We start from the raw sequence: 21,315 nt of genomic DNA on the forward strand, positions 1-21,315 counted from the left end.
CACGCGGCAGTCTTTCAACCGCGGTATTCCATTGGCGGTACACACCGCCGTACTCAAAATACACACACACTTACAAAACACAACCACACTGGACAATTCGAAATACACACACCTGACACACATACACACACCACACCTACACACCCAATCCAATATAAAACACACACCCACATCACCCACAAACCCTTACTACCAAAACTCTGATACCACGCCAGAGAGAGAGACACCACCATTAACAACACCAGCATCCACAGACACACAACACCATCACTTACACAACATCCACACACCTCAAACAACACACAACAACACATCCCCTCACACATCACAACACACACCACCTCACACATCACCCACGCCACATCATGGCACCTCAACGACACCCCAGGTTCTCTGAAAAGGAGCTCAGGGTCATGGTAGTGGAAATCGTCCGGGTAGACCCACAGCTATTCGGATCACAGGTGCAGCAGACTTCCATTGCAAGGAAGATGGAGCTATGGCGCAGAATCGTTGACAGGGTCAACGCAGTGGGACAGCACCCCAGAACACGGGATGACATCAGGAAGAGGTGGAACGACCTACGGGGGAAGGTGCGTTCCGTGGTCTCCAGACACCAGATTGCTGTATAGAGGGCTGGTGGTGGACCCCCACCTCCTCCCCCACAACTAACAACATGGGAGGAGCAGGTCTTGGCAATACTGCATCCTGAGGGCCTTGCAGGAGTAGCAGGAGGACTGGACTCTGGTAAGTCCAAGCTTTACTATTATATCCCCCACCCTACCTGCATGCCATCACATACTCCCACCCTCACCCCCATCACTTCAACACCTCACATATGCCCCACTATCACAACCCACCCATCCCAACACCAAGCCCTGCATGCAACACCAAAGCATGGACACCCATCACCAAAGCATGTCCACTACAGATACCCACACAGACCCCAAACCAAATATCACACTAGGACCAAGACAAGAATGCAAGTACTGGAGTACAGGGTCACTCACCCATTGCACATGATGGCACACACAGATGCAATAATTATGCCTTTACACCCCTGCAGGACCCGAACCCAACGTCGCCGGACAGGAGGTACCAGACATATTCAGTCTCCCCACAGAAGAGACCCACAGTGATGACAGCAGCTCTGCACAACTGGGTCAAGATGACCAGCCCGGCCCTTCAGGGACCTCAGGACAGTCGGTTCCCCTGACACTGGCCCAAGCCACCACAGACCCTCCCCCTCAGGAAACACCAGCACAGCACCCACCCAGCGGGTCCATCCCTCTGTCCCCAGGACACGTCAAGCAGCAGTGTGTCCACCAGTACAGGGAACCCAGGCAAACCCACCAACCCAAGACAATCAGGGACCTGGGGGCAGTGGCAGTGGGCACACGGTTCAGGGGACAGAGGCTCAGGAAAACAGGGAAACTGGGAGGACTGCTGTGCGACAGGGGGAGGACAGGCCCAGGGAACACACTCTCCACGAGGCCCTCTCCAACATCATGAGAGCTTACCATCATTCCCAGGAGACGATGGCAACGGTACTGGACAAGTTTCAGGAGACCCAGCGGCTGCAGGAGGAACACTATCTGGGGATCAGGGAGGACCTGAAGTCCATAAACGACACCCTGGTCACCATTGCAGGGGTGCTGCAAGACCTTGTCAACACCAGGAGGGACACTGTGGCACACCAAGGGGCCCCTGACACTAGCCTGGACGATGAACAGCCCTCCACCTCCGCTGGCGCTAGTGGACAGGAGGCACTGCCACAGGAACACGACACCAGCACCCTACCCCCTGCAGATGGAGAACCACCCCGCAAACGGTCCCCGAGATCCAGGAACAAGACAGAGAACATTGCCAAGACCCCCGCCAGGAAATGAGACCCTCCTGAATGTCACCCTTCTGTCCCACTTTGTCACCCTGTCCATCCTTAAACAGCCATTGCTCCACTTCCTATGCCCCTTTGGACAATGCACCTGTGAAACAAATAGACTGGACTCTGCCATGGACATTCCTCCACCATCCCCCCTGCCCATTTTACAACCCCCTCCACTTATTTGCACAGAAATAAACACACTTCAATCACAAAACAATCTGGAGTCAGTCTGTGCTTTCACAAACGTGTAATTGCAATAACCATGGAATATATCAATGTCAATTTAATTGTTCACATACCGATGTAACACAGCTGTAGGGCTGGAGGAAATATAGCAGAGGGCACAAAGCGGGTCCCACATCTGTGAAATGGAAAGGCAAAGGGACAAGTCAGGGTCCATACACTGAGTGAAAATGACAGACGTATGCTAGCTCCAACAATAGTATGAGATGTGGGAGGCAGTGACATCTTCTTACCTGTGTCTTACTGGAAGTATTGCATGATTATGTTGTTTCTGTTGTCAATATCCTCTTCTTCTGCCTCCTCTTCTTCACTGTCCACAGGCTCCACAGTTGCCACAAGACCACCAGCTGGACCATCCTCCTGCAGAAAAGGCACCTGCCGTCGCAAAGCCAGGTTGTGCAGCATACAGCAGGCCACGATGATCTGGCACACCTTCTTTGGTGAGTAGTAGAGAGACCCACCTGTCATATGGAGGCACCGGAACCTGGCCTTCAGGAGGCCAAAGGTCCTTTCAATCACCCTCCTAGTTCGCCCATGTGCCTCATTGTAGCGTTCCTCTGCCCTTGTCCTGGGATTTCTCACTGGGGTCAGTAGCCATGACAGGTTGGGGTAACCAGAGTCACCTGCAAATGTCGAGGGACAAGTGTTAGACACACACTAACCCGTAGGGACAACCCCATACCCAGACAACTATTCACACTGTATTGGTTCCTTGTCCTCACCTATTAGCCACACACAGTGCCTCTGGAGTTGCCCCATCACATAAGGGATGCTGCTATTTCTCAGAATGTAAGCGTCATGCACTGAGCCAGGAAATTTGGCATTCACATGGGACATGTACTGGTCAGCCAAACACACCATCTGCACATTCATTGAATGGTACCTCTTCCGGTTTCTGTACACCTGTTCACTCCTGCGGGGGGGTACCAAGGCCACCTATGATGTTGGGGATATGTCCCTGGGCATAGAAGCCACCTTTCACTGTGGGCAAATCCTCCACCTGAGGGAACACGATGTAGCTGCACATGTGTTTTAGCAGGGCAGACAACACTCTGGACAACACGTTAGAGAACATTGGCTGGGACGTCCCAGATGCAATGGCCACTGTTGTGTGAAAGGAACCACTTGCCAGGAAATGGAGCACTGACAGGACCTGCACTAGAGGGGGTATTCCTGTGGGATGGCGGATAGCTGACATCAGGTCTGGCTCCAACTGGGCACACAGTTCATGGATTGTTGCACGATCAAGTCTGTAGGTGATAATTACGTGTCTCTCTTCCATTGTCGACAGGTCCACCAGGTGTCTGTACACTGGAGGATGCCGCCATCTCATCAACTGCCCCAGCAGACGTGCCCTATGGACGAGAACAGCGAGCAGAGAGTCAGCCAACACTGAGGTATCACAAAATGTCATTTGCACACATTTATTAATCCGCAATGTGCCTGTTACTGTATGTATTCAAGGCCTACATTGGTGTGACGCAGTTAATATTAATGCCATGTGGCCCCCTGAAATGGCGGCTGCCTGACCTGTAAGGTGGGACAAGGGGATATGAGGTAACTGCGCTGGTGTTGTACACTGTCGCGGTAGGCGGTCGAAGACTGCGGCGCAATCCTGCATTGGTTACCATTGGACCCTATGGGTCCGATGAGCCAATGACGATGTACGCCGGCGGTGACAGTACGCACCGCAGCGGATGTGACCGCCATTTTCTGTCTGTTCACTCACTTGATACCTGACCTTCAGAGGGGGAGGACCTACACTGCAAGTGCTGCTGTGACCTCAGTCTGGAAGCGACAATGGCTCATGTGTCAGGGGAAAGGGCCCCTGCCTTCACTTCGGAGGAGTTGGAGAAACTAGTGGATTGAGTCCTCCCCCAGTACACACAACTGTACGGTCCTCCAGACAAACAGGTGAGTACACTGTGAGCATGCTGCATGGGCAATGCCTGTTTGGAGTGGTGTGGATGGAAGATAAATGGGGGGTGGTGGGGGGACTGAGGCCTGCATGTGCGGACGGTGAGTGTATGTGCGTCAGGGCAAGGGTGGGAACGTGGGCCAATGAGTATGACGGTCCGGACGGGTAAAGATTTTCCTTTTCCCCTGTACTATTCCTCTAGGTCAGTGCCCACCAGAAGAAGGCTATTTGGCGTGCCATCACCAAGGATGTTCGGACCCTGGGGGTCCACCACAGACGGAGCACCCACTGCCGTAAAAGATGGGAGGACCTTCGCCGCTGGAGCAAGAAGACAGCGGAGGCCCAGCTGGGGATGGCCTCCCAATGTGGGAGGGGTGCCCATCGCACCATGACCCCCCTGATGTTCCGGATCCTGGCGGTGGCTTATCCGGAGTTGGATGGGTGCTTGAGGGCATCACAGCAGCCACAAGGGGGTGAGTACACTCTCATTCAGCTGACTCTGCATGCATTACGAGGTGTCTGGGTGGGGGTGGTGGGTAGTGGGTTCCCCTAGGCCAGGGCGAGCTTAGTAGGCAAGGTCCCTTGTGAGGCAGGCTCAGTGGCACCCCAACCCCACTAGTGGTAGTGCCATCTACACCTAGTCAGGCTCCTGTGACTTCCATGTGTGCAGCAATCGGGCTTAGGCCTTGTACCCCATCGGCATGTGATTAATCTACGAACTTTAAGTGCATGGCGTAGTGCAGAGGGCTGCTGTGTCTGTAGAGTCCGCCAACGGTAGTGGTGTTGCATGCACTGAACATGTCTTTCTTCTGTCTTCCCCTCCTTTTTGTGGTCTCCCTGTTCTTGTGTGCAATAGCATCATCAGGCGGAGGAGCATTGGCACCGGAGCAGGAGGGAGCTGCATCCCACTTGGCCCTGGAGGGCGAAACAACGGAGTCTGAAGCCACCAGTGGGACAAAGGGCGAGGGGAGCTCCACACCGGGGACAGGAGCTGACAGCAGTGACAGTGACTCCTCCTCTGATGGGAGCTCCCTTGCGGTGGCGGGCCCCTCTGTGCCCCCGCATCAACAGGTACATCTGCCACCCCCCTACCAGCACCGCCCTCCCAGCAGTCCCGCAGCGTGTGTCCCGTGCCCGCACACCCAGGAGGGTGGTCATCTCCTTCGCCCCAGGCACCTCAGGCCCTGCCCCAGTCAGCCCTGCTACCCTCAGTGAGGAGGCCATTGACCTCCTGAGATCCCTCACTGTTGGGCAGTCCACCATTCTGAATGCCATCCAGGGTGTTGAGAGGCAGTTGCAACAAACCAATGCATACCTGGAGGGCATTCATTCTGGGCAGGCAGCCCAACAGAGCATTTCAGGCTCTGGCTTCAGCACTGATGGCAGCCATTGTCCCAGTGTCCAGGCTCCCCCCTCCAACTTCCTCCACCCAGACTCAATCCCCAGTACCTCAGCCTATCCCAAGCACACCATCAGACCAGCATGCACACATATCAACACACAAGAGTGGCTCAGGCAAACATAAGCACCACACATCTCACAGGCACTCACACAAGCATCATACCCATGCACACATACCAACATCCACTTCCCCCTCTGCGTCCCCCTCCTCCACGTCTCCCTCCTCCCTCCCAGACTCGTCTCCACTCACACCTGCATGCACTACATCCTCAGCCACTACGTCCATCACCAGCACGCCCATCACCACACACCGCTCAAGTGCACTCACCTCCCCCACTATCATTCACACATCCCCTGTGTCGTCTCCCAGTGTGTCTGTGAGCCCTCCTCCCAAAGTACACAAATGCAGGCACACACCCACCCAACAGCCATCCACCTCACAACAGCCTCCAGCCCATGCACCTTCACCCAAATTTAGCAGATGTACACCTCCTACAACCACTACCTCTACCTCCACTCCCAAACCCCCTCCATCTATCTGTCCCAGTGTGTCTAAAAAACTTTTCCTGGCTAATATTGACCTCTTCCCTACAACCTCCCACGTCCTTCCCCTAGGGCCAGGCTTTCCATGTGCCAGCCCAGCACCTCAGCCACCACATCCCCAGGCACAGTGGTGCCAGCAACTGCGGGGTCATGGAGTGCGCCAACCATCAGGGCTGCCAGTGTGCCACGGAGCGAGGGCAAGGACATTCCGCCACCTGCCAATGTGAAAAAGGTGCCCACATCCCGGAGGGAGAAGCCGAAAACACCTGCCACCAAGGGTTCAGGGAAAACGAAAGGGGATAGTGGCAAGACAGCTGCGTCACCATCAAAGGGGGGGAAGGGCCAAAAACTGAAGGGCAGGTCAGGAGAGGGCATGGTGGCACCGTCTGAGGAACCAGTGTCACACCTTCTGTCCACGTCGACGCCAACCTGTACGGCGGAGAACACTGCCACAGAGCCCGCCGTCAGCACTGCCACCACAGAGCCCGCAGCCAGCACCGCCGCCACAGAGCCCGCAGCCAGCACCGCCGCCACAGAGGCCGCAGCCTGCACCGCCGCCACAAAGCCCGCAGCCATCACCGCCGCCACAGAGCCGGCAGCCAGCACCGCCGCCACAGAGGCGGCAGCCAGCACCGCCGACACAGACCTCGTAGCCAGCACCGCTGCGACTGACACCGCTGCAAGCACCGCTGTGACTGACGCCACAGCAAGCACCACTACCTCAGTCCTTGGCAGGATGAAGCACTCTGTGCGCAAAGCCCCCTCCAGAACCAGTGGAGTATCTCATCCACTACCTCAGTCCTTGGCAGGATGAAGCACTCTGGGCACAAAGCCCCCTCCAGAACCAGTGGAGAAAGGCATCCACTAACACAGTCCTTGGCAGGATGAAGAACTCTGGGCACAAAGCCCCCTCCAGAACCAGTGGAGAAAGGCATCCGCTAACACAGTCCTTGGCAGAATGAAGCACTCTGGGCACAAAGCCCCCTCCAGAACCAGTGGAGACTGTTATCCACTTGAGAGACTGTGGCTTTGTGCTCCCAAGGATGAAGCAGTGGGCAAACCACCCACTGAAAAGACTTGAGAGACTGTGGCTTTGCACTTCCCAGGACAAAGCAGTGGGCAAACCACCCACTGGAGAGACTTGAGAGACTGTGGCTTTACACTCCCAGGATAAAGCAGTGGGCAAACCACCCACTGGAGAGACTTGAGAGACTGTGGCTTTGCACTCCCCAGGATAAAGCAGTGGGCAAACCACCCACTGGAGAGATTTGAGAGACTGTGGCTTTGCACTCCCCAGGATAAAGCAGTGGGAAACCACCAACTGGAGAGAATTGAGAGACTGTGGCTTTGCACTCCCCAGGATAAAGCAGTGGTCAAACCATCCACTGGAGAGACTTGAGAGACTGTGGCTTTCTCTCTCATTGACTCCACGGCAAAGATTCTGGGGAGTGTCATTTTGAATCGGCTTGAGGAGTGGGTGACAAGGACAAACATTCTATCGCAAATTCAATATGGGTTTAGGCCTGGATTAGGCACAGTGGATCAGGCCCTAAACTTACACCTTATTCTTAGCAAATATGTTATTGCGAAAAGGGAATCTATCCACTTAGCCTTTATAGACCTGTCCAGTGCATTTGATATGGTGAATAGAGTAAAATTGTGGGCAATAATGGACACAATGGGGGTTGAGCAAGATTTGTTGGATCTGATCAAACGCTTATATTCTGACCTTACTATCACAATTCAGTTTGGTCAACACGGCAAAAGATCCCATCCCCTTGCATCCAATCGGAGTGTTAGACAGGGCTGCACTTTGGCACCTTTTTTATTTCTGTTGTACATAAATGGCTTGTATAGCTATTTAGCTCAAAATGGTAAGGATTTTCCAAGGATGAGTTTTAGACAATTGCCGATTTTACTGTATGCTGACGACGCCGTTTTAATTGCCCGCACGGCCAATGGCCTACAGACCCTTTTGGATCTTTTTTTAACGCACACACAAGAGCTTGACTTGAAAGTTAATTTTAAAAAGTCACATGTTATGATCTGCGGTCCTAGAAACACACGCACTAAATGCTTGAATATGGGGGGGGAACTTCTTAACAAAGGTAAAATACTTTTTCTATTTAGGTTTGTACCTAAGTTCCTCTCTGTCATGGAAATTCCATTTGAATTTTAAGCTCCAACAAATGGAAACAAATGTTGAAGCAATCTTTCGCTTTGCCCGTAGATTAGGGCATAGACCGGTTCATCAGATCATCACGCTCTATAAATCCAAATGTGTCTCGGCGGCGATTTTTGGGGGAGGCCTCTGGGGATATACCAGTTCAAGTATATTACAACGGGCAGAGAACAAATTTCTCCACCGGCTACTTATGGTACCCAAGAATGTAGCGAATATTATATGCCATGAGGAGTTGGGAATCCGCTACATTACAGATTTGATAGATATTTCCTCCCTTTTGTTATGGATCAAAGTATGGTCAAATCCGGCGGCTACTTTAACACATGATTGTGTAAAAGACTGTATTTCGTTAGCAAACCACAACAAAATTCCATAGTTAAATCTTGTTCATAACTGTTTGCGAAATTTGGATTTGGAGTTTATGTATACTAAACCAGAGCTCTTGCCCGCCAATGTGAAGGAAATTGTTAAATTCCCATATAAAGAGTACGCTACGAATCTTAGATACCAAGTGGCAGAGAAACTGAGTTCTTTTGATTTATATGTACACATTTCATCATCAAATTCGATAGAACCTTATTTTGTTTGGTTTCCGATCCCTTCCCTATACTCTTTACTTGTACTTTTTAGATTTAATATGATTCACTTTAGAGTGGCGTTTCCAACAAAATGCGTGTGGGAAAAAACATTACCGCCATGCCCTTGTGACAATTTTTCTAAACAAAGTACTTGTCACTTTATTTTATTTTGTACACTCTATTCAGTTCCTAGAGAAACCTTTTTATTACATACATAGACATGTGTCTCAACAGCTCTTACTCCTGCTGTTGCAGTCTTTGCTAGTCCAGCTCTGCTCCAATCCCACCAGCACTACATCTGCTCTTGTTCTGCCAGCTCCAGCTCTGCTTCAGTTGTCGTCTTACCCTGATTGAAAACTTCAGCCCTGCAAGTTCTGTCCTGCAGGTTGAACACAGCATCCTTGGATGGTTTTGTGCCTTAAAGCGTTGTCTTCCTGCTGTTGTCGGGCACTACTTTCCAACCTCTTTGTAGCTCTTCTTACACCAGTAACAGACAATGTAGCTTCTAGAGGTGGCCATCATTTCCTCAGAACTTATAATAAATAAATAAAAGACTAATCCCTACGATTACCTCTTGACGCTTACAACATAAACCAATATCACCTATACTCAGCTTCAAGAGTCTCCAAATTAACTACACTCTACCAACCTGCATATCCCCACTGCCACCATACATTACTAGCTGCCCCATTTAAAAGAGTTGAACTGCCTGAAATGCCATCACACCTCTCAAACCTTGCACCCTCACAGAAAAGCCCGCTTGGCCTCATGGTATAATAAAGACTTGAAATCAGCCAAGCGCAAATGCAAACCTCTAGAGCGACTCTGGAGAAAATCTTACTGCCCAACACAAAAAGAGACCTGCAGAATGGCCATAAAGTGCTACTAATGCTGAATGTGCTCCACCAGACAACCTACTTGTCATCTAGAACTGAAGAAGTGAAAAACTCCACAAAAGAACAATTTACTGTTGATAGAAACCTTATGAATGCCAAACTTGTAGCAAAAAATTATGCCATCTATAGAATTATTTGTCAATTTTGCTTTGTTCTATCAGGAAAACATCTGCAAGATCCAACTCAACATTTCTCCTTCCGATTCGGCCGATTTATCAGGTTTCTTTATGCCCCTTTCAGCCTCTAAGACAGACTCTATCCTTTCACAATTCTGTAATTTAATAGTAATACTGTTGGTAATCTGCTCACTTATATCAAATTGGGTTGCACTCTCGATCTCTTGCCCCTGCCCTAATGTTATGTCCTTGGTTTCTGACATACTTAGATCTCCCATTATAGATCTTTGCGACCTCTCTGTCTTGGCCACAGCCCACTAGCTCAGAACATGTTATTGTATTCTTCTACTTTAAAAAGCCTTCCGCTGATTCTGGAATGTTAGCAAACAGCATTCTGATTTATTTGTCACCCCTTCATGTAGAAGAAACAAGTTAACCCTCAACTCTCCAATTATGTGGAGGCTAACAACCTATTCGATGAGGCCCATTTCGTCTTGACGCCTTAATTAACAATGAAATTGCACTCTTACTCTAACTGATGGCCTTATAGTTTTATTGAACCATGGCTGTTCTGCCCCCCTGTACCTATTAGACCTTTCTGTGGCCTTTAACACAGTCTCCGACTCTGTGCTCATTCAAAAGCTCTTTGATTTTGGGATCTGTAAATCTTCCCTCAAATGGCTCAAACCGGTTCTCTCTGACATACTTCGATGTGCGTCTTCATCTTTTCCACATCTTTCAACTACAAGGTCATGTGCCGGGTCCTCCAGGGTTCCTCACTAAGCCCCACTCCATTTAACATTCACGTCACCCCTCTCTCATAACTGATCAAAGCTTTAGGTGTCAACTTCATGCCCCAACCCAACAACACCTAGATAATGAATGCTTTCTCTAATAACTCCTACTACACCGAAGATAATTTTTCCGCTTTCATGTCTGAAGTTGCGGTGCAGATGAGAAACAGCTGTCTCAAATTAAACAGTTCAAGATAGAGATTTTATTTTTGGTGCTCAACCTTCCATCTGGTCGTCTGCATGGTGGCCCTTAGCACTCAGATTCACTCCCAATCCCACCATAAGCACTAGGATCCTGGGCATTATCTTTGATTCAAACCTATCTTCTCTTAGGGTTAAATCTATGTTTTACCATTTTGAGATTGTTCTGTAGGATTCTTCTGCTTCTCCTTGCTCTCTCCAGTAAAATTGTCATTTAAACCCACATATCTTCCCACCTTCACTACAGTAACTCTCTTTTCTCAGGCCTGCCGGACTATCTTCTTAATTGGCTCCAGGTTGTGCAGAAAGCGCCCTCTAGTTGATCCTATATCTTCCTTTCTGTGAACCTGTGTGACAGCATCTCAAACTTCTGCACTGGCTTTCTATTCGCAAGTGCTACCTTTTTTAAGTGCCCTGCTCGACACATAGACCCTTCCACTACTTTTGACACTATTTACCTTAGAAAGAGATTCCTACTGATACCATCTGATGCAGGGACTTAGTTGAGTGCATAAACAGTGACGTAGAAAGCCAGTTGGACCACAGCCCTGACACTAGCTCCCAGAACGTTCCTATGGGGGCAGTACTTCAATTTATTACCTACCCCTCTACAAGCATTCATGGGCACCATGGCAATCCAAACCATCTTTCATTTATGAATAACACTCTCAAAGATAGCACTAAAATGGGGACATGTAGTTTAAAATGTTTATTTTCAAATCCTCAGTCTAGAGCATAAAATATTCGTAGTGACTGTAGAGGATGCAAAAATAAAAGCAATTAGGCATGTAGCATCTAACAAGATTACATTTTCTAACTGGCCGCACCCATTAATTTGTACAAAACATGTCAACCTACAGAATTGTCTACACGGTGATATAAAAATGTTTGTGTGTGCTCTAAGAACCTTCCACTTTCTATTAAAGATAAAGGAAAGCTAACAACAAGCACAGAATGAAAACAGACTTACTGACTTAGCACTGTCACAATATTCACAACACTCCCTTATGTCTGACTCACTTTCTACTTTTCCCTGTAGCTAAGATCCTTCAGCTTCCCTGCATAGGTGTCCATGATTTTTATCTAGTATCAAATCACCATAAGAAACATCCATTTCATGCTCCTCTATAGAAAACAGCTAAATATTTGACTATTTCTAGGCTTCCTTATTCTTTCTCTTGTCATTGATCTTTATAGCGCCAGTGGGTGCACTCTATAAATCCCTTTGTGTTCATTCAGTCATTCACTTGATCCCCTATACAATATGCTACCTTCTACTCTTTACATTTTATATCATCATCTACACCTATCTCAACAACTTTCACAATATTAATTGTACCTCATAATCTATCTAAGTACTACAATTCTATCTGCACCCTTCTTCATCACCTACACTCTACACCAGTTGTCTTCACATCCCTACTTTAAGCACTCAGCTGCATGTTGAGGGGTCACAAGACACACAGCATAAAGACCATTCTGTGCAGCACCACTAAGCTGTTGAGTTAAACTGATGCGAGACACTGCCAGCACATTGTTTCAGTTTCACTTAATAGATGTCGCAGACCAGGCACAGAAGATAAGGCCAACTCAGGTAGACACTCACACCTAGTTGCCAGACGTAGCAGACAGCAGGTCATCGGGAAACAAAGGCTCACTGGTTTGTTACTTCAAATACAGGCACTTCTGATGGATACAACTACCTGTGGATTCCTCACCTAATGAATACTCCCATGGCGCCACCATTCGACGGAAATCTTCTTCCTAGCTTCTGCACGTCGACAAGGACGTCACATTAGCCCACGCGACGCCGTCTGACGTCATACAGGCAATAAGAGGTCCTCGCCGACGTGCCGACGTCAGTTCCCTTTTTTCCGTGCATTCGAAACGGTTATCTTCGAGGGAGCTACTGTTACTTTCATAGTTACAGTGTATTTTCTGCTGCGTGGATTTTCTCTGCGGTAATAATGTCTCAGAGGAAGTGGGGTTTCAAGCCCTGTCGAGAGTGTGGCGGCAAGATGTCCGTTACTGATCCTCACTCCGACTGTCTATGGTGTTTAAGCTCCGACCACGACGTCGCAACTTGTGATTCATGTCAGCACATGAATCCGAAGGCCCTGAAAGAACGTGAGGCTAAACTATTCATGGCGAAGTCGAAGAGAAAGGAGAAGAAACATTATAAGAAGTCTTCTTCGCCAAGGTCTCATTGGCGTCATCGAGACTCCCGGTGCCGTAGGGATTCACGGCGTCATTCCAGCAAGGAGTCTCGTTCGAGGTCGCCTTCGGCTCGGCGTCGGAAGACTTGGGAGGTCAGTCCCACGGTCACGCCACATCCATCAACGCCGTTGCCCTCTCCGACGTCACCGACTTCGCCTGGACAGGCGTCTGTGGTTGAGGTGATGCAGCCTCTTGTGATGTCTCCGGCGTCGCGGACGTCGAGGCTGGCGTCTTGGTCGCCTTCGATCCAGGCACCCCAGTATCCAGCTTTTCCCGCCCCTGGAGCCGATAATACTGCATTTCTGAATGCGATGTATACCATCTTTCAACAGATGGCTCCAGGAGGTGCTCCGGCTGGTCCTTCGGGCCCTTGGCCTTTTCATTGGGTGATCCTGCGCCTCTACGGCCGGCACCCTTTATGCCCTTTCTCCCTTTAGGGAATGTGGGCTCGGCGCCGGTGTCGGCGCCGGTGGCCGCTCGGGTGGCTCCAGAGGTTTTGGCCCCGGAGGTTTCCATCCCGTCGACGTCAGGATTTCGTCCTGTGACTCTGGCGGGTCCATCGGAGACTCCAAGATTTCTTCGTCCGGCTCCTTCCTCGGCGCCGAAGCTGCCTGTGGCGCCGGACGCGGCGTCGGATGGTTCTGGAGATCGGCGCCGATCTTCGACTTCGGCGGAGGCCATGTCGACTCTGCGTATCGAGGAAAGACTACATTCGAGGAGGCGTGCTCTCCGTCTTTTGGAAGAGCAGGAATACCAACGAGTCTTGGAGGAAGGAGAGATTGAGGACTCTGGTGATGGACTGCATGGTCTGGATACAGCCAGTGGGCTGGATACTTCCCCTGAGTGGGACCTTTCATCTCCAGGGGAATATACGGAGGAGGCTGCTACCTTTCACGCTGTGGTGAGGAAGGCGGCTAACTTTCTGGACCTGCCTTTGCCGGTGGCAGAGGCGAAGCAGAATTTACTGACTGAGGTACTGCATCCGGCCTCTGCTGCAGCGGAGCCTCTCTTGCCATTTAATGAGGCTTTGCTTGATCCGGTGTTAGAGGTGTGAAAGAAGCCAGTATCTTCCTCGGCTGTTCATAGGGCTGTGGCCAGGAGATATCGAGCTGCACCATCTGACCCTGGCTTTCTGTCTATACACCCTACGCCAGAGAGCTTGGTGGTGCAAGCCTCCTGTTCCTCTAGGTCAGCGCCTGGATCTTTCCCGACGGTACCAGGAGACAGAGACTCTAAAAAGCTGGATGCACAATCCAAGAAGATATTTTCCTCTTGTAGTTTGGCGTTGAAGGCCACCAACGCGACTTGTATTCTGGGGAGATACATCCATGCTCTCATGGACGATATTTCATCTTCATTTACGGAGCTTCCCCAGGGACTCTTGAATGTTGTCTCGGATGCCCAGGCTGCCGCAACCCAGATTATCCAGTCTGGGCTGGACACGACCGACTCGGTGGCTAGGGCAATGGGCACGGCTGTGGTGGCAAGGAGGGGCAGGCCTGGCTCCGTAACTCAGGGTTTTCTGCGGACGTGCAGTCGACCCTGTTGGACCTCCCGTTTGATGGGGACAAACTGTTTGAAGCCAAAGCAGATTCGGCCTTGGAGAGATTTAAAGAAAGCAGGGCCACAGCCAAATCATTAGGGCTGCAAGCCCCTTCTTCTTCTGCCTCCTCCAGATTTTTCAGGAGGTTTCGTGGATTTGGGCGTGGCTCTTCCTCCTCTTCCTTTCGGGGGAGATTCCAGCAACCCACCTCTTCCCTCCCCTATAGATCATTTAGAGGGAGGGGTAGGGCCCGCACCAGAGGAGCCTCTCAGCAGCACTCTGCCTCTTCCTTGTCCTCTGGAGGGGTGCAGCAGGGAAAGCAGCCTTAGGCTTCCACCATTTCCCACTCACTCCTCTCCTGTAGGGGGGAGGTTATGGCATTTTCTCCACAAGTGGGAGACTATTACATCGGACACTTGGGTTATCAGTATTGTGGGAAAAGGCTACACCCTTCCCTTTCGGGAGTTTCCACCCCCCATCCCGCCCCGCCCATCTTATTGTTCAGAAGAACCCCTCCTGTTGTTAGAACAGGAGGTTCAAGTCCTCCTTTCAAAGGGCGCGGTGGAGTTAGTCCCAGAGCAGGAAAGGGGTCGAGGTTGTTACTCAAGGTACTTCCTGATTCCCAAGAAGGATGGTCGGTTGAGACCAATCCTGGATCTGAGGATCTTGAATTGGTTCCTCAAACAGGAAAAGTTCAAGATGCTGACCCTAGCTCAGGTGCTTTTGGCGTTGAACAAAGAAGATTGGATGGTGTCTGTCGACTTGCAGGATGCTTATTTTCATATCCCGATACTCAAGTCGCACAGGAAGTATCTCTGGTTTGTGGTAGGGTCGCAGCACTATCAGTTTGCGGTCCTCCCGTTTGGTCTTACTTCAGCACCTCGAGTCTTCACGAAGGTGATGACAGTTATTGCGGCAGAGCTCAGAAGGAAGGGGATAGCAGTATTCCCTTACTTGGACGACTGGTTGATCAAAGCCAAGTCTCCGGAGCTTGTGTCGCATCATCTGCAGTCAACAACCCAGTTGTTGTTCGACCTGGGCTTTTCGGTGAACGTGCCCAAATCTCACCTGGAGCCCTCTCAGCCCCTCCTGTTCATAGGGGCAGTACTGGATACAACATTGAATCGAGCCTTTCCTCCGCCTCAGCGGATTCAAGATATTCAGGAGTTGGTTCCAATGTTTCGAAATGGAGCAGTAGTTCCAGTCCTCAAGGTCCTTCGTCTGCTCGGTCTGTTTGCCTCCTGCATACTGTTGGTCACGCATGCTCGCTGGCATATGAGGGCTCTTCAGTGGTGCCTCCGAAGGCAGTGGTCTCAACACAAAGGAGATCTAGAAGGTGCTGTCAAGATCTCCGGAGATGCTGCTGTGGACTTGAAGTGGTGGATTGCGGGCAACAATCTTTCACAAGGAAAGCCGTTCGCGCAGTCACCACCAGTGACCACGGTCATAACGGATGCTTCCACTCTAGGGTGGGGAGCTCATCTGGGGGATCTGGAGATCAAAGGGCTTTGGTCTCCAGAGGAACAGATTTTTCATATCAATCTGTTGGAGTTGCGGGCTGTACGTCTGGCTCTCAAGGCCTTCCTCCCTTCCCTTCGTGGTCAGTCGGTATAGGTCCTGACGGACAATACTACCGCGATGTGGTACATAAACAAACAGGGAGGAGTAGGGTCGTACCTTCTCTGCAGAGAAGCTCTTCGACTATGGTCCTGGGCAAAGGACCATCAGATTTGCTTGGTAGCAAATCATCCGGCCGGGGTCTTGAATGTACGTGCGGACAGTCTCAGTCGCCATTTCTCGGCCGACCACGAGTGGCGTCTCCATCCAGATCAAGTCCGTTTAATCTTCCAGATGTGGGGGTTTCCTCGGATAGATTTGTTTGCCACTCTGGAGAACGCGCATTGTCCGTTATTCTGCAGCCTCCAGTATCCGATGCAGGGAGCGTTGGGGGACGCGTTTCAGATAACCTGGTGTGGCCAGTTCCTTTACGCGTTTCCCCCCATACCCTTGATTCCTCGGGTGTTGAGGAAGATTCGCCAAGACCGGGCCCAAGTCATCTTAATAGCTCACTAACTTCTGAATGTGCACTTCCAAAGAAAAAAAGGAACAAGAAGAAAATTGAACAATAGAAAAAGGAAAAAGAAACAAAAAACATAATACTAACAACCAAACTCTATGTCCCATTTCCTACAGTGTAATCTATACAATCGGAGGCTGGAGCTCGAGAAGACAAAGGGTTCAGCTGCCCCCAGGACGCGACGCCCCCCTCTCCTTCCCCGGTGTCCCCCACCTGGACTGAGCCTTATACATGAAAAAGGTGTAAAGCCTAAAGACGCGGGCTACAGGCAGTAAGCGGCATATCCTTAGAAAGGAACCTCTCTAGGGGGTCCCAGATATAGTCAAAGCTCCTTCTAGAATTATCTAGTTTATCAGCTAAGCGCTCCACAGCAAGCCCGCGCTAGAGTCTGGCGTACCACAGCGCCATTGGTGGTGGTTCTTTTTTTCCAGTATGACACTAGAACCGTCTTTGCTTCCCCCAATGCCAGCCAAAGGATAGATCGACCACCCTGTGTCTGATGATGTTGCAATTCGGGGGCACGCAGGCCCAATAGAACATGTGCTGGTGATACCGAAATAGGATACCCCAGAATCTCTTTTAGATGTGACAGAATTTCATTCCAGTATGGGCGAATAATGGGAGAGTCCCACCAGATATGCCTAAAATCTCCCAACCTATCAGAGACCTGAGGAAAGAGTTTTTTAAACTTCTCCGGGTAGAGATACCAGTTGTAGAGAAGTTTATAATGAGCTTCTCTAGTGCTCATGGAGTAGTTATATTTGACTATATCATGGAACAGGCGGGACCAGAGACCCTCCTCTACCGGAGATTCCAACGTCCGCTCCCAGAATGCCAAGTGGCAAGGAGTATAAGTACGTTGTGCTGATATCAATAATCTGTATAGTGTGGATAGGCTACCCCAAGCCACAACCCCCGCTGAACAAATCTCCCAATAGGAAGAAGCTCCCTAACGACCGCCGCTCCCTTATGAGGTTGAGTAACCCAATGGAGTAATTAATTATAATGAAAGCGGTCAGAAATGGGTAGATGGGAGTCCCTACAACAATTTTTGAAGGTGTGTACCTGATCCCCATGAAAAAGATCAGCAATTGTCAGACAACCTCCCTCTCTCCACTTATCAAAAGGTCCTGGTGTGGCTGCTGGGGGGAAGGCCATGTTATAATGGATTGGGGTATGGGGTGAGGGGAAGGTCGTAAGTATGAGGGTGCTTGTCACTGTGTCCCACACCTTTAGAGTAGTAGCCGTGGGAGTACTAAGGTAAGCATTTTTCGGGCGTTCACCCCTAGGTTCCACAGCACATCCTACAGTGTCCGCCTCGCCACTGCCCTATCCATGTGCAACCACAGCTTATCTGATTCTCGAAGGGACCACTCTGCAATAACCCGGAGTTGTGCCGCTCTTTAGTATATAAGAGGGTCCGGGAGAGCTAACCCGCCCCTGTCTCTGGGGCTCGTAAGCAATTTGTTGGGGAGCCGGGCTCTTGCATTCTGTCAAATAAACTGAGTAAACAACCTACGTAGTGCGGTAAAGGTGGAGGAATGTCAATGGGCAGGCTTTGGAACAAATATAACAACCGCAGGAGGACCGTCATCTTAATAGTATTGATGCGGTCTAACCAAGAGTGCCAAAGTATTGACCATCTCTTAAAATCAGCTTGCAATGTCCTAAGGAGGGGCTGAAAATTTGCCTTAAATAGGTTGGTCACCCTAGAGGTGAGCCGAACTCCCAAGTATAAAATTTCTTTCTTGGCCAAGACGAATGGAGAAGTAAGGGCCAACACACTCATCTCTGCAGAAGGGACCGTTAAATTGAGGATATAGGACTTCCCCTTATTCACTTTGAAGCCTGCTACCTGCTCAAAGAGACTCAACTCCTCCAAAACAGCCCGAAGGGTCGTGCTTGGATGAGTGATTAAAAAGCAGAATATCGTCGGCAAACAATGAAATCCTACGCTGATCGGAGCCGAATTGAATGCCATGAAAATTCGGATCTGCCCTTATCCGGGCCGCTAGTGGATGCACGCTAAGCGCGAAAAGCAGCGGGCAAAGAGGACATCCCTGCCTGGTTCCACTGGACAAGTCAAAAAAATCCGCTATCACCCCATTAACACATATCCGTGACCTGGGGCCCGAGTAATTGCTCATCACCATTGCTATAAACTGTTCCTCAAATACAAGCGAGTATAAAAATTTCTCAAAGCATGCGCTTTCTCCTTTTCCGAATGGTGCTCCCCAGATTCATCCTACACTTGCGCGATATAGCCCTTAGATTGCTTAACCTGCAATTGCCTGGCCAAAAGAGAGCCAATTTTGTTCCCCCATCATAATAAGACCTCTGGAGTCGTAACAATGCCACCTCTGCCCTATTCATATAGATAGACTGCAGTTTGCCTTTTATGGAGGTTACCTTCCTCTGATTCTGCCAAGTAGGGGAGAGCTTGTGTACCCGTTCAGCCTCCTGCAATGCATTCTCCAAACCTACTTTCTCTTCAGCTTTCAACCGATAAAGTGAGGTTGCTAAAGAGATACATGTGCACCGGATGAGAGCTTTGAACGCATCCCAAGTAGTAGTGAGAGGGGTGTTCCCAGTTTGATTACTCTGAAAGAACTCCCTGATAGCTCTCCTCAGCGCATCTCGAGTCATTGGGTCTCTAGTTAACACATATGGAAAATACCAGCGCCGCCTCTAGGATTTCGGGAAGGTTAACTCCAAACTCACCTCCATCGGCATGTGATCTGAGATGATTATCAGATGTATAGTGGCCGTTCTGAGGAGCTGTCGAAGGGACTTACTTATAAAAATATAATTGATCCTAGAATAGGACCTGTGAGAGTGGGAGAAAAAAGTATAGGGGGTGATTCTAACCCTGGCGGTCGGTGATAAAGCGGCGGCCAAACCGCCAACAGGCCGGCGGTCCAAAAAATGGAATTCTGACCCTGGCGGGAACAGCCAACACAGCCCGCCACTTTAACACTCCGACCGCCACGGCGGGACCGACAAACAGCGCGGCGGTCACCGCCAACAGCCAGGCGGCAGACAATGTACCGCCCACACTATCATGACCCACCAATCCGCCACCTTTTCCGATAAAAACACGGCGGAAACAGACTACGAATGTGAAAACGCTCACCTCTACGCACTCCACGAGTACGGAGGACAGCATGGAACCCGAATTGAACATCATACCTGCTCTCGTCTACCTGCTCATCTACCACGAGTACGAACTCCGGCGCAGACGTCAACGGTGAGTACAGCACCTACGACACACGGGAGGGGGGAGGACGAAAGGTTACGGGCACACACATATGCAACCCCCCCCCCCCCCCCAATATGTACACACCAATGCAGAGCAACAAGTCACAGTGACACCAACCAAACCCCCGTAAAAAATGCAATGACATTTCAAAATTGTCAATAAATATTTATGTCCAAAATAGCCTCCGATAAGTATTGGTCAACTAGCCAGAATATTTACATTTATAAAGTCAATATACACAGCAGTGGACAACTGCAGAAATCAGTCCTGCACATTTTACGTAGTAACGATTTTTCCGTGGGCCAAAGTGTAGCAACACAAGGGCAAAGCCCACACACAAGACCTGAGACCTTTGGAGAGAACACTGCAGGGGCATCTGATGACAAAACTACAGGCACCTCAGGGGGAAGGGAAGGGGGGGCACCTCAGCCACATGAGTCCACGACGCAAGACCCACGATGGGGCCACCATGCCCACTGCCATATCCTGGGGAGTGCTTGACAGGAGGGGCCCAGCGGAGCTGTGCTTGAGACGGCGGGGCCCAGCGGAGCGGTGCTTGACAGGAGGGGCCCAGCGGAGCGGTGCTTGACAGGAAGGGCCCAGCGGAGCGGTGCTTGAGACGGCGGGGCCCAGCGGAGCGGTGCTTGACAGGAGGGGCCCAGCGGAGCGGTGCTTGAGACGGCGGGGCCCAGCGGAGCGGTGCTTGAGACGGCGGGGCCCAGCGGAGCGGTGCTTGAGACGGCGGGGCCCAGCGGAGCGGTGCTTGAGACGGCGGGGCCCAGCAGAGCGGTGCTTGAGACGGCGGGGCCCAGCGGAGCGGTGCACTTCTGCACGGCGGGGCCCTCTTCAGCGGTGCCTGTCTTCACGGCGGGGCCCTGTTCAGCTGTGCTCTTCTGCACGGCGGGTCCCTGTTCAGCGGTGCTCTTCTGCACGGCGGGGCCCTCTTCAGCGGTGCCTGTCTTCACAGCGGGGCCCTGTTCAGCGGTGCTCTTCTGCACGGCGGGGCCCTCTTCAGCGGTGCTCTTCTGCACGGCGGTGCCCTCTTCAGCGGTCCTCTTCCAGGAAGTCTGTGGAGCCAGACCTGGGCTGGACACCCTGATCACTCGCCCTCCGAATGTGCAGTGGCAGGCCCCTTCGGGGACGGAGTCCTGGGCCCTTTGCTGTCGTCCCTTGCAGGCGGGATGGGGCTTGCGGGGCCCTCCAGCTCCGCGCTCCTGATGGATGACCTCTCTGCCCTGCTGCCCTTTCGCTCCTTAGATGGGGCTCTCGAGCCCTTGGCTCCCCTGGCTGTTGTGGCAGGTGAAGTGGCCGTTGTTGGCTCCTTGGGGGCAGCCGTCTCAGTCCTCTCACGGCGGCCCTTCACTTTACGTGTCCTCTTGCCTGGGGGTGGGCTGGATGTCCCCTTGCTGCTCAGTGAAGTGTCACTGCCGCCAAAGGGTGGACTCCAGAAGCCATGCACCAC

This window comes from Pleurodeles waltl, chromosome 11 (genome assembly GCF_031143425.1).
Source record: "Pleurodeles waltl isolate 20211129_DDA chromosome 11, aPleWal1.hap1.20221129, whole genome shotgun sequence".
Classification (NCBI taxonomy): Eukaryota; Metazoa; Chordata; class Amphibia; order Caudata; family Salamandridae; genus Pleurodeles; species Pleurodeles waltl.